General features: G+C 38.3%; 1 pseudogene; it reads left to right on the forward strand.

Annotated features, from left to right (window-relative positions):
- Positions 1–9,016: 9,016 nt before the first annotated feature.
- LOC139015961 (phosphoglycerate mutase 1-like) lies at positions 9,017–13,021 on the forward strand (annotated as a pseudogene).
- The last annotated feature ends 1,827 nt before the right edge of the window (positions 13,022–14,848 follow it).

Genomic DNA, 14,848 nt, shown 5'->3' on the forward strand with positions numbered 1-14,848 from the left:
AGGCTAAATCATAGGACAAGGTACTTAAGTAGACTCTGAATCTAAAGGAGAAAAAAAAATTGGTATAATCTGAAAAACTGTAATGCAAATTCCCTCTTGTTTTAACAACCATGCTGACATTATGAATCTTTTGCTTCTCATAGCTTGTACTATGTCCCCTTTTGTCCTTATTGAAATGAATAATGTAAATCTGATCCTACTCTGTCTAATGTCAACGGTACCTTTAAATGAGTCCTGAGGAACAGAAACAAGAGATCCTGGGCCTTGTTAGTAGCAACTATACAGCTCCTTTTCATCCTCTCGAACTCATACCAAATATATTTGGAACAACTTTTAGATGAGCTGGGTGCATTCTCTCTTTCAATAGCAAACAGGAAGATCATTCATCATTCTATTCTTTGATGATGGCATAGTCTTACTCTCTCTCTCTTTTTTTTTTTAATTTGTTGAAAGTATTACAGATGTCCCCTTTTCATTCCCCATTGACCCCTCCACCCTGCACCACCCCCACCCCCAGGCCTTCACCACACTATTGTCTGTGTCCATGGTAGCCATCATCTTAAAGCCAATAATGCCATCAACTAACTGCTTTCAAAAAGAAAAGCCCAAAATTAACTGTGCCAAATTCAAAATAGTTGCCATGGGCGGATGTGCTTCAGTTTATAGACTGCACAACCTTGTTATTTTGTTTAGTTTTCAGCGATATTTTACTTTTCCACCAAAGCTGCTTCCTGAGAAAAATGTTGGCACTGTTTGCATAGGCACCTGAAACCTACCCAGAGTAAAAATGAGTAGACTTTCCATATCAAGCTCCTGTTTTTATAATAAAACCTTGGCTTTGCCATCAGCATGCCAGACACCTAATGTACACCAACCTCCTAATATCAACAAAATGGAAGATCTATGCTTCAGATCTCAATTACCTGCCATCCATTGTTGGTTAATTACCTAACTGAGACAATTGATCATTGAAAAGAATGTTCTAAGAAGTATAGCTAACAATTTATTCATTTAAACTAAATTCCCCTCAAGCCTAAATTCTATCCTCATGACAAGTCAAAAACTAGCCAATAACATTACTATGACAGGTTTCTTCAACCTACCTATGAGAAAACCATAACAAATCCATGACTTAAATTCTCCCCCTTGGCATTTATAAAGGATATACTTGAAAACATTCCATGGAAAAATGTTTCCATATCTCAAATAAAATTGAAGATATTTAAATATACTATGTTAATTGAATATCTCTATGACATATAAATTCATTTGAGAATTTAATAGGAAAAAAATGTGTATATTTAATTTAATAGGCAGTGAAGACTACCTCAAGGGATTATATTTTTTTACCTTGGATTCCGTGGAACTCAGAGGTATGTTTTGGATCAATTGTAGTAGTTTTGCTTGGCCTAATTTTTTACAACACAACTATAATCCACCTATTGTTTGACTCTTATTCTTTTGCTATATTTTAGCGGTTTCTAGCAATTTAGTCTTTATTGTAAATCATTTCAAATATTTTGGGCAATAGATAAAATCTATTTTATCTATTTCCCAATGGTAAGTAAATAAATTGTACAAAATTTTTTATTTCACCATTCTAGGAATTTGATACAGTATAGCTATAGGTGAAGAGAGAATAAAACTGTCATAAAAAAAGGGGGTGGGGGGAGAGAAGGCATAGATAGAGAGTAACAGGGGAGAGGTAGCTTTTCTGCCTAAGAGGAAGAGTGGAAAGACATAGTCTGGTCTCTGAAGCCCACTTATTTTCTAAAATGGATTCGAATTTGCACCTACTCTGGATACTGAGCAGTTAAATCTCCAACTGCTGCTTTGGACAAACTGTTAGTGATTTTTTTTTTAATGGTGTATGTTTTTTGCTTGCTTGCTTGTTTGGGGGGTATTTTTTCTTTTCTCTTTCCTCATTTCACCCAGGGTCTCTCCCTAGGCTTGTCCTTTCTAAGCACTCTTGAGACCACGAGCACAAATGCGCTCAGTGGAGACTGTCATCAGCCCGTCAGCTCCCTCCCTGCCTTCTGTGCCAAACTCCTCTCTCCGACTTGTAATTCCCAGGGCAGAGTGAATTGGCTGATGGAAGTGTCCCTGATGTCCCTTCCACCACGTCAGCTGTGGAGTTGGGCTGTTGCCAGTCAACAAGCAGGAAGACAGGCTCAGCTGTTCCAGTCAGAGAGACCCACCCTTTTAAAATAAAACCTGTTGGGGTGACTAGCAGAAGACTCCCCGGTGCTCTGTCAGGGAAGGGTCACACTCGGAGAGAACTATCACACGACAGAGAGAAATGTATATGCTCCCTTGACCTCCCCCTTTACAGAATGAGATCTGAGAGACAAGTTTAAGGGAAAAGATTGCAATTAGACTTTAAAAATTGGCAAATAGGCCAACTGATTTCATAGTATAACTGTAGTTGTAATATTGTACAGTTGAAAAGATATCCACAATAATAAAATTCAGATTATATTAAGTGACAGAATTCTGTGGGTGTATGAAAACATTCATTTTCCTGCATAAAGAAGTCACACTTTCATCAAATTTACAAAGAGGTCATCAATTTTTTTTTAAAAGGTCCAGAACCTCTCACTGATCTAATCCAATGTCCTCACTTCATAGAGTTCATCCAATCATAACCACTCAAGTTACCGTGCTGAAGCACAGTTGCCAGGTGAGGGGTTAGGAAAGATCAATAACAGGAAAGGAAGTTTTCTAATATGTATATAAATAGAAAAAATAGCTAGTTAGGTAGGTAGATAGGTAGATAGGTACATAGATAGATAGATAGATAGATAGATAGATAGATATAGATATAGATATAGATATCTAAAATTCCTATACCGTGAAAGGTAAAAATAACATAAAAGAACAACAACAACAAAAAAGGTTGCACCATATAGATCAGTAAATACACAATTTTTCTGATCAAAATATTTCAGGCATAATAGTATTTTATGATCATTTTATTAGTTTAGGAGTACAATTTCTCCAGAGGTACCGTATCATTTACAATAGCAAAACCTGCAAATAAGACAAGCTGACATCAGTAACAAGTCTGGATTTTTTTGACTGTTCCTCTCACCAAGAACTCATGGGTGATTCAAGACCCTACTCAATCAGTTCCTTGATTTAGATAATGCCAATAAACTCTCCTTTACCTTTTCTCAGCCACCTCCTTCCAAGATTTTGTCATCATCCAGAATACCTCTGTTTCTGACAGCTTTCATTTAAAGTTCTTATCCTGGCAATTACTTTTATTCTCCCATTATTCTCTCTGTTAGTTTACACTCTGACCCCTTTACTTCCTTGACACTTCTATTCCCCCCATACTCAGCACCTCTGTTTGTTTTCATTGCTTTGTCTTTCCTCAACTCTTTTGTCTTATTGTCCAGTTCAACACCTGGCCATGTTTTGACTGATACAACTGCTCACATTCTCTGTATCTGTGTTAGTCTGTATTAAACTGTATTAGTCTGTATTAGAAATAGAACTAATGATATATATGTGTATTCTATATTCTATTTATATAGAATTATACATATAGTTCCATATATGATATATATTCTGTATTCTATATATAGAAGTCTATATAAATATATAGAATTAATAAATACCAAGACTTCTATATATAATACTAGAGGCCCAGTGCATGAAATTCATGCATGGGGGTATGGGGGCTGTCCCTCAGCCCAGCCTGCACCCTCTCCAATCTGGGACCCCTCGGGGATTGGGCCTAAACCGGCAGCTGGACATCCCCCTCACAATCCGGGACTGCTGGCTCCTAACCACTCTGCCTGCCAGCCTGATAGCTCCCTAACCGCTCCCCTGCCAGCCTTATTGATGCCTAACTGCTCCCTTGTCAGCATGATTGCCTCCAACTGCCCTCTCCCCCTGCTGGCCCAATTGCCTTCCCCTGCAGGGCTGAGGGGACTTGGGGACTCTGGCTAGAAGAGGCGGGGCTGAGGGGACTAGGTGCTGCCATCTTGTGGCTGTGGGCACTGCCATCTTTGTGAGGGTGTGACAGTCAATTAGCATATTCCCTCTTTATTGGCTGTGGGTGCCACCATCTTTGTGAGGGTGTGATGGTCAATTAGCATATTCCCTCTATACTAGATAGGATATAGAATTTATATTATATGTAATTATATATTTATGTAGAATTCTATATCATTATAAAGAATTATATATTCTACCTATATTTATGTGTGTATATCTCTATATATCCATCTACAGAGAGAGCAAAAGAGAGAGAGAGATGTACTTTACTTATGGAATTGGCTTATGCAATTATGGAGGCTGAGAATTCCCAAGATCTCTAGTTCCAAGTTGGAGAGCCAGGAAAGCCCCAGTATGAGTCCAAGTATGAGTCCAAGTCTGAAGGCAGGAGAAGACTGATGTCCCAGCTAAAAGGCAGGCAGGCAGAGAGAAAGAATTCTTTTTAAATAAGAATTCTTTCTTTTATTCTGTTCAGGCCCTTAAAGAATTAAATGATTGTTTTTATTTTTTTAAGTATTTTAACAGTTTTACAGTTTTATTGAGGTATGTTGACATATAAGAAAGTACACATATTTAAAGTGTACAATTTGAATAACTTTTACATATCTATACACCCATGAAACCATCATCACAACCAAAATAATAAACACATTTATCACCCCCAAATGTTTCTTTGTATTCCTTTGTCATCTCTCCCTCTAACCCCTTCACTACATCACTCCCCATCAGTCCTCAGGCAACTATGATCTGCTTTCTGTCACTGAAGACTCATTTGGACTTTTTAGAGTTTTTAATAAATAAAATAATATAGCATATACTCTTTTTAATGACTTTTCAGTTATAATTTTGAGATTCATCTATGTTATTGCATATATCAATTGAGTTAATTCCTTTTTGTTGCTGAGTGGTATTCCATTGTACTATAGATATACTATTACAAATAAATCTGATATATATAAATACAAGTCTTTATATAGACATACATCTTCAGTAAATACCTATAAGTCAATATCTGGATCATATGGTAGGGTATATGTTTAACTTTTTAAGAAATTGCCAAACTGTTTTTCAAAGTAGTTGTACCATTTTTCATTCCCACCAGCAGTATGTGGTGCATGAAAGTGCCAGTTGCTCCACATCTTCCCCAGCACATGGTATGATCAGTCTTTTAAATTTAGCCATTCTAATGGGTATACAGTGGCATCTTCTTGAAGTTTTTATTTACATTTCCTTAATGACTAATGATGAGCAAATTTTCATGTAAATACTTGTCATCTATATATCTTCTTTGGTGAAGTAACTTTTCAAAATTTTGCCCATTTTTAATTTTTTATTATTATTACTACATTTTAAGAATTCTTTATATATTCTGGATCTAAGTTGTTTTTTTTGTTTGTTTGTTTGTTTGTTTTACCAATTGTGTGACTTTCAAGTATTTTCTCCCAATCTGTGGCTTGTCTTTTCATTATCTTAATGAAGTTCTTAATTTTGATGAAGTTTCTTTCAAAGTTTTCAATTTTGATATAATCCAATATGTCCATTTTTTATGGCTTGGGTTTTTGGTATTGTATCTAAGAAATCTTTGTCTAAGTTTATAGACATTTTCTTTTACAGTTTTAGGTTTTACAGTTACATCTAAAATCAGTTCTGAGATAATTTTTATGTGGAATAAGCTATGATCAAAGTGGGGTTTTTTTGCATATGGTTGTCCAATTGTTACAGAATCATTTGTTGAAAAGACTGTATTTACTCCATTGTATTGCTTTTGTGACTTTGTTGAAAAATCTTGGACTCTAATTTGTTCCATTGATCTATTGTGCTACTTTTATGCCCATACCATACAGTCTTACTATATCTTTACAATAAGCCTTGAAATCAGGCAGTATAAATCCAAAATTGAACATAATCTCTCTTTCAACCTAATCTTATTCCTGTCTTCTTTATTTCCATGAATGGTGGTACCATTTATTCATGCCTGAAACCATAGCATCATCTTGGACTTTTTTCTCCACTCCCACATTTCATCAATTACCAGTACAGTACGTCTCTTCAGCCTTACTGGTCATTCTAAATCACTGCCTTTTTATAGTCAAACTCTCTCTCTCTCTCTCTCTCTCTCTCTCTCTCTCTCTCAGCTTTAAAATTTGTGAGACCCTCACATGGGGCTTATTAAAAGTTAGTTGCATGAACAAATTAATTAGTTAACTTATCATCTGAAATTCTGCAACACACACAAATCAGTCTTTTAACTGGTTTCCCCTAGTCTTTGCCCATCCAATCCATTCTCCTCAATACAGTTGGATACATTTTTACAAGCAAATCTTATAAAGTGCATTTCCTTTTCATCCCCTTCAGTGGCACCTCATTTCCCTCCAGATAATTTCTGAGTTCCTTAAATTGATTTCCACAGCCCTCATTGACCTGGCCATACTTAGTTCTCTAGCCCCAGCTCTCATCATGCCTATCCTAACGTTATGTTGCATGTTCTCTCATGTTTATCTTAGTGCATACTGTTTGCCTACCTGGAATAACATTTTACCCTCCCTCTTTCCTCTTCCCTTCCATCCGGCTAATTCCTATTCATCCTTCATGCTTTAGTTGTGATATCTTCCTTGAAGCCATCACACCTGAGTTAAATGTTTTTTATATTTGCTCCTAGAGCACCAGGTATTTCTACTTATCACAATATATTATATTTATCTATAACCATAGGAGTATTTGGGAGAGCAAGGAATGTGGCTATATTGTTAATCAGGTGTCTCCAGCACCTACTATATTTCCTGGCATATAGGAGGTGCTTACTACATATTTGTTGGATAAATGCTGCATACTCTGACCTACATGGTTTAAACTAAGTATGGCATTGAAAACAAGATTAACATTGTTTCAAATGCATTGTTCTAATAGATTTAAAACTCTTTGAACACTTCAACTTAAGAAAGATTTCATTTTGATATATATGCATAACTTTTAAAGAAATCAAAGTATAAAACGGTTTTCCAACTTCAATGTGGGTAGAATCACTTGGAGAACTTGTTAAGAATTTCAGATTTCTGGCTCCTATTCCAAGAATTTCTGATTCAGTGTATCTTAGAATGGAACAATGAATCAGGTCATTTTAATATGTATTGTATTAATCAAGGTAGTCTATCCTCGTAACAAATAACCTTCAAACCTCAAATAGTTAACACATAAAAAGGTTCATTTCTCACTCATATCCCGAACCAAATTGGCAGCTTCCTGTGTAGAGAATTAGAGACCAAGACTCCTTACATTTTATGGTCCTGTCATCTTGTAAGAACTGAGAATCCTCTGTGGGAAAACCCTATATCTAAACAGGAAGAGAGAGAGAGAGAGAGAGAGAGAGAGAGAGAGAGAGAGAGAGAATTGAGAATGTGATATATTAGCACATGAGAGTGTTTACAGCCTATTATGGTAGTGGCTGAACTCAATCTAGAAATCACACCTCACTGTAAATTAGAAAGGGGAATACAGTCTCATGGTATATTCAGGTAGAAAGGAAAATGCTTGAATATAGGTGAACAGTGGCATTCCATCTCCAGTGCTCTTTGCTTCGGATGCACTAATCTATGGACCATAGTTTGAAAAAATTTTGCTATGTGGCAAAACTCAGTTCATTTCTTATAAATTCTAAACATGATCATTCATAACACAGTTTATTTTCCCAAGACTTGGTTTTAAAATGTCTTTGTCGTTTCTCTTTAATCCTTATGTTAAAGTCATATAACATGTAAGATGGCTCACGTCCATGGCTTTTCTGCCTTAGGGTGAAACGTTGTTTTCACAGCTTCCATCAACTATTGGCTATTGCTTTAGCTTAAAGAATCACTTCATTGACTCCCCTTTCTCACAGCCTCTGTTGAAGTAGTTCCTTATAAGTTTCAGGTGTTTTTATTGATTCTTTTCATGGAGCAGGAAAAGGAGGAGATTATGGCCAGGGAAGGCATTTCAGCCCTTCATAAAAAACAAACAACAAAACAAAACCAAGCAAAACAACCCTTAGTAATCAATTCTATTTCTAGATCCCTTTTCACTTGAGTGCCTTTATATCTTTGCATTTTCTTTTTCTTTTATGTGAGAGCTCACTTCAAGTTATAACCATTTGATCAATATTTTATGTTGCCCATAAATGATTTTCCTTAGTAACTTCTTAACAACTTACAACTTTGATAAACTGCCTTCTTTTTTGTTGTTGTTATTTTTTTTAAATTTTTTTTTTTGCTAAAAGTATTACAAAGGGTATTACATATGTGTCCTTTCCCGCCACCTCCCCCCGCCCTTGACAATCCCCTGCCTTCCCTTACCCCCCAGTGTCTTATGTCCATTAGGTATGCTTATATGCATGCATACAAGTCCTTCGGTTGATCTCTTACTCCCCTCCCTCCTGCCCCCCAATCTTCTCTGGCCTTCCCACTGCAGTTTGACAATCAGTTTGAGGCAGCTCTGCCTCTGTATCTATTATTGTTCAAAAGTTTGTAATGGTCTTTATTATCCATGAATGAGTGAGATCATGTGGTATTTTTTCTTCATTGACTGGCTTATTTCACTTAGCATAATGCTCTCCAGTTCCATCCATGCTATTGCAAATGGTAGGAGTTCCTTCTTTTTTACAGCAGCATAGTATTCCATCCTGTAGATGTACCACAGTTTTCTAATCCATTCATCTACTGATGGGCACTTAGGCTGATAAACTGCCTTCTTAAGTAAACTGCTTTCTGAGGAAGATTACATAAGAAAATAGTTTGTAAAGATTATACAAAAGATTATATAAAAGTTTGTAAAGTTTATTGTAAAGGTCCTATTAAATATTGTATGCAAATATTTTTGCCCCCAGAATTCACAGTCGGAATAGCATTTTCACACCAAAAATGTAAACTTTTAAAAGATGATTTTAAGTTTTTTACAGGACTTAGGGACTGCAGAAATTATTTGGATAATTTGAGATGGGGGAGCAGGGTAGGAGAGAGAGTGTTGCTCCTGTTTTAAGCACATGGAGTTCATCTTCATCTTCATCCTCATTCTGTGCCTTGTAGAAAGAGAGCTGTAAATGAAGCGTAGGAGATAATTATTCTAAGAAACCAAGGAATCACTGGGGGGAAAAAAGGGGAAATCAGAAACCCACTGCTTGAGTGTCCTATCAACTCATTAGGAATCAGAGATTTTAAAATCCTGCTCTTTCTAATCTTGAGTAACTTTGACTTCACTCTCTCAATCCCTGCCTCAGTTTCCCCATCTGATAGGCCAGAAAGTCCTGCCCTTACCTATGAACTTGGAGAATCCTAGGTCAGAGGAATTGCACCAACCCTGAAAATCACCTTGAATTCTGTTTTAAAAACAGTAAAGTGAAAGACTGATGAAAATATTGTTGGCAAGATGAGGCTCTGTCTCCATTTTCTTTTTTGGCTTTCAAATATAAACTAATATTTATTTTTTCATACAAATAAAAAAATGTTAGAGATGTAAATATTAATTATGTCAACACTTAACTGTTTATTTTTCTCTCAAAAGCAAAATAAGAAAATGATGAAAAATATTGAGATAAGTTATTTCATTAAAATAATTCTTTAGCTTCACCTTACCCTAAATTATAATTTAATTTTGTCAAGGATTAATAGATTTTTACAAAAATTTACAGAATACGAGATAGAAAAGGCTCAAAGATATAATTAAAATCACAGAATTTATTATAAATCCATAGTTTTGACATTTCACAATTGGAGATAGCAATCTGGTAAAACAGAGCACTGAACTTGAACACTACAACACCTGACCTGCCACTTGTTAACTAATAGTATGTGGGCAAGTTACTAACCTCTGAGTCTTTTTTCTCATCTTTAAAACTTCAAAAAAGTGCCCAGCTGGGTGTGGCTCAGCGGTTGAGCAATGACCCAGGACCAAGAGGTCACCGGTTCGATTCCAGGTCAGGGCATATGTCCAGGTTGCAGGCTCAATGCTCAGTGTGGGGCACACAGGAGGCAGCCGATCAATGATTCTCTCTCATCATTAATGTTTCTATCTCTCTCTCCCTCTACCTTCCTCTCTGAAATCAATAAAAATATATTTTAAAAAAAGAGCAAGTGGAATTAAAAGAAAATTATTTTTAAAAAACTTCAAAAAAGTTTTAGGATTAAATGAAAACACATGGAAATGCAGGTTCTCATAAAAGGTTAAAAAATGTGACATCAATAGAAAATTCTGTATCAAATTTAATTTCTTTTACCATTTAAAGTACATTTTCCTCAGTCTTAGGAATTTTTTTTTCTTAGTATAAAATACATTGTCATATGTCTTGTAAATTTTATGTTTATAGCTGAATGTTTCTTCAATCATCAGTATCACTTCCTGGATCACTCAGCTGCAAATCCTTTCCTTGTGATCTGGCAGGGGGAGGGTGAAGTGGAATCTCTGTCTCCATTTATTAAAGGAATCATTCTTATTCTCAGACTTTTCTCGAATGGCCATGGAGATGAGGGGAGAAGAGGCTCAGCCTCCTGCCAAACCAGCAAATGTTAGCTCTTCTAATGCAATCTAAAGTTCAAAGGATAAGCAGGTGGAGCACAGCTGGGACACAGTGGCAAAGGTTCTGTACAAGAACAGAATTCCCTTAAGCCCTGATGAGGGCAAAGAGGCTGGTGAGCTGTGGTCTCTCTCTCTCTCTCTCTCTCTCTCTCTCTCTCTCTTTCTCTCTCCTGATCTTACACTCTCACTACCATTGTAATCACTGCAGATGAAAGTTTTAATAGTGTTTCAGGTTAATGTTTCCTGAGTTCTTGCTCTTTGGGCCTCACTGGCTCTGGTCCCAGGGGCTTTGTGGCTTTGTGTTTTGATACTGGCCTTTTGGAGTGGGTTCTGGAGAGCTCAGTGAGGATGGTGGAAATAAATAGCCCTGATCTAGGAGATTCTGCCCCTCACCGACCACTGAGATCCTGTGGTCTGGGAGCCTAACTTTCTTCAGCTTCCATTTTCTCAGTGAAGAACTTGGATGGTGCTCTCTGCACTGTTTGTACAAAAGGATGGCAAGAGGACGAGAGGCTCTGAGTATCTTTTAGGAAGAATTTCCCTATGGCTTACCAGTATATGTCAGGCCATATGCATCATATGCTTAGATTGCAGATCTAGAAAGGGGCTAATACTAATGCTATATCTCATATGCACTTCAGGGGTTAACTGTTGCTAATAAAAGTTCATTTGAATTTGCACTATTAACCTGGCTGGCGTGGCTCAGTGGTTGAGGGTCAACCTATAAACCAGGAGGTCACAGTTTGATTCCCAATCAGGGCATATACCCAGGTTGAGGGCTCAATCCCCAGTGTGGGGCATGCAAGGGGCAGCCAATCAATGATTCTCTCTCATCCTTGATGTTTCTATCTCTCTCTAACCCTCCCTTCCTCTCTGAATGCAATAAAAATATATTTTTAAAAGGAGTTTGCACTGTTATAGCCTCTCTTAAAATCTGTTCAAATGGATTTGTTAAAAATGCCCTTACACATGGAAACAATACAAATTTATTATCTTTCGGTTCTGGAGGGTGAATTCCAAAACAGGCCTGGCTAAAATCAAGGCAGGGCCGCTTTCCTTCCTGGAGGCTGGGGGGCATCTGTGCCCTGCTTTTCCGGTTTCTGTAGACTGACGGCTGCATTTCTCAGCTCCTGTATCCTTTCTCCATCTTCACAGCCAGCAAGGATGGGCAAGTCTTCCCAGCCCTGCCAGCTCGCTTGTACTTCTGCCTCCTCTTCCATTTTTAAAGACCTTGTGTTTACATTGAGGCCGCCCAGAAAACTACTTACCTATTTTTGCAATAATTTTTTTAAAAAAATTGTGCTAAAATATACATCGCATTAAATTTACCGTCTTAGCTATTTATAGGTATACAGTCGGCAATGTTAAGTATATTAGCATTGCTGTGCCTTTTCTTGATTATAAAGGAAATTCAGGTCCCTCTAAAATATAAAACACACTTCCGATCATTCTTGGCTTAAAAAGGAAATTGAGACTCAGTGAGCCCCAGTCTGCAGGGTACTCAGAACCGCCGTGGGGGCGCCTGCAAGCCGGTGCTGATCCCTCAGGGCCAGAGCACGGAACCTGGAGAACCGAGAGGCGCGAGGAGACCAAGTGCGGGCAGGCGCTGGGAGATGCCGGCTAGGAGTTTGACATCTGCTTTACCTCAGTGCAGAAGAGGGCAATGTGGACCCTCTGGGCAGTGCTGGATGCCTTGGACCACATGTGGCTGCCTGTGGTGAGGACGTGGCCTCTCAATGAGCGGCCCTGTGGGGGTCTGACTGGCCTTAATAAAGCAGAAATTGCTGCCAAGCATGGCGAGGCCCAGGTAAAGGCCTGGAGGCGCTCCTAGGATATCCCACCACTGATGGAGCCCGACCTTCCCTTCTACAGCCGCATCAGTAAGGGTCGCAGGTATGCAGACCTCAGTGAAAGATCAGCCACTCTCCTGGGAGAGTCTGAAGGACACCCTTGCCAGAGCTCTGCCCTTTGGGAATGAAGAAATAGTTCCCCTGCCCTAACCGGTTTGGCTCAGTGGATACAGCATTGGCCTGCGGACTCAAGGGTCCCAGGTTCGATTCCAGTCAAGGGCATGTACCTTGGTTGCGGGCACATTCTCAGTAGGGAGTATGCAGGAGGCAGCTGATCGATGTTTCTCTCTCATCGATGTTTCTAACTCTCTATCCCTCTCCCTTCCTCTCTGTAAAAAATCAATAAAATATATATTTTAAAAAAAAGAAATAGTTCCCCTGATGAAGGAGGGGACACGGTACTGATTGCAGCCTATGGCGACAGCCTCTGGGGCATTGTCAGACATCTGGGGGGGGCTGCGCTTTCTGAGGAGTCTGTCATGGAGCTGAACCTGCCGACTGGTATTCCCATTGCCTAGGAATTGGACAGACTTGAAGCCCATCAAGCCCATGCAGTTCCTGGGGGAAGAAGAGACCACACTAAAGCCATGGAGGCTGTGGCTGCCCGGGGCAAGGCCAGGAAGTGAAGGCGAGCAGGCTGACGAATTTCCCAAGGACACCCTCCCTCCCACCCCATTCCTCTGCATCTCTCCTGTGCACAGGTCACACTGCCCATATCTGTAGGCATCTTAGGTTGTAGCTGCAGATGGGGACGGGTGGCTCCCAATTTTGGTTTAGCCATTTTGTCTCCTGCACCCACTCCCTTCATGCAGTCTCATCAGAATGGCACCTCTGGGGCATGGGTCCTCTCTCTAAACCGAGGGAAGACTCTTACCTAAGAGAGTCCGGAGGTAGTAACTCTTTTTTTGCTAGTGCTTTGTTTACTACTAAGGACCTGCTAGAGTAGGGGGGTAGGGAGGAGCCATGCTAAGGGGTGACCAATGAGGAGAGGTGAGAGAGCCTACCTGTGTTCCCATGAGCAGTCCTGTGCTATTCTGTAGTCAGGTGACTGGGGGGCGGGCTCTGGTCATCGAAGATGAATGAGTGGTGATTCAAACAAACATTTCTTCCCTGACCCTTGAAACGCTGGCTCCAGAGGATTGGGATCAATCCTGACTGTTGACATGTTATATTTACTTTTACAAAAAAAGGAAGTTAAGTTATCTATATATATAAAGCTCTTGCTGGTGCCAATCGCACCTGTGTGTTTCCATTTGTCATCGTCAATGGTGAATTTGGTTGACGCTTCTATTATAGAGAAAGGGCGAATAGTGATATTAAAATATATCTTCTAATTAATTTCCTTTAAATGTGCACAAATTCGTGTACCAGGTCTCTGGTATAGACTAATACAAAGCAAACACCCTTCTGGGGTTTCTAGTGGCGGTTGTACTATTCCCCCATGTGGCCATCACAAAAGAAGCCATTCCTCACACCATGGTGGGATGAGCTCCTTGACTCTGAGATGTAGGAGTCATTCTGCTGTGTGTTCTGGAATCCTGCTCCTGCCTCATTGTTTCCTGGCAGTGAAATGCCTCTTGAACATGTCCAGGGGTGTCTCTCACTGTGTCTGAGTTCTAAATCCTGTTCCCGTTGCGTGGCCCTGCCACTTGCATCCAGTATGGGTTTTGAGCATAACTACTAAGTCTTTTATTTCCAGATCAGTATAACAATGGAGTGATGTGCAATAAAAAAAGAGAAATTGATGCAGAAATTACAAATTATTGAGAAATGAATGGCCCTGTGGGGTGTGAGCAAGGAAAACTTACAGCCTTAAATATAGTTATAAGAAAATAAGAAAAATTAAAAATAAAGTTAAAAAAACAAACTAGTCATTCATTACAAGAAAATTTTGAAAAGAACACAAAAGTAAAGAGGAAGTATTATTAAAGTAAAAGCAGAAATTGATGAAACAGAATATAAATATAGTAGACTTTATCAATATAAACAAAAATGAATTTTTTAAAAGAATAGTAAAATAAACTTTTGGCAATTCTCATAAAGATAAGAAAATAAACCTTAGAAAAAAGAAAGTGAACAAACTAAAGGTCCAATAGTAGTTTATTTAAATTATTAAAGATTATATAAATTTTATACCAATATGTTTGAAAATATAGAAGAAATGGATGATTTTTCAGAAAAATTTAAATTTATATATTGATTTAAGGAGAAATAAGAGGTAGAAAACAGAATAATTCAATAACTATAAAAGTAATTGAATAGGTAATCAAAGATCTATCCTTCAAAAGGTTCATTTCAGACAATTTATAGACAAGTTCTACCAAGCTTTTAAGAACTAGATAATTCTTATATAAATTATTCCAGGAACAGAAAAAGATAGAAAACATCCCTACTTGCTATACAGCCATATATATATACTAGAGGCCCGGTGCACGAAATTCGTGCAGTGGGGA

Source organism: Myotis yumanensis, unplaced genomic scaffold (assembly GCF_028538775.1).
Source record: "Myotis yumanensis isolate MYYU_CA2020_CCGP unplaced genomic scaffold, mMyoYum1.0.hap1 SCAF_9, whole genome shotgun sequence".
Taxonomy (NCBI): Eukaryota; Metazoa; Chordata; class Mammalia; order Chiroptera; family Vespertilionidae; genus Myotis; species Myotis yumanensis.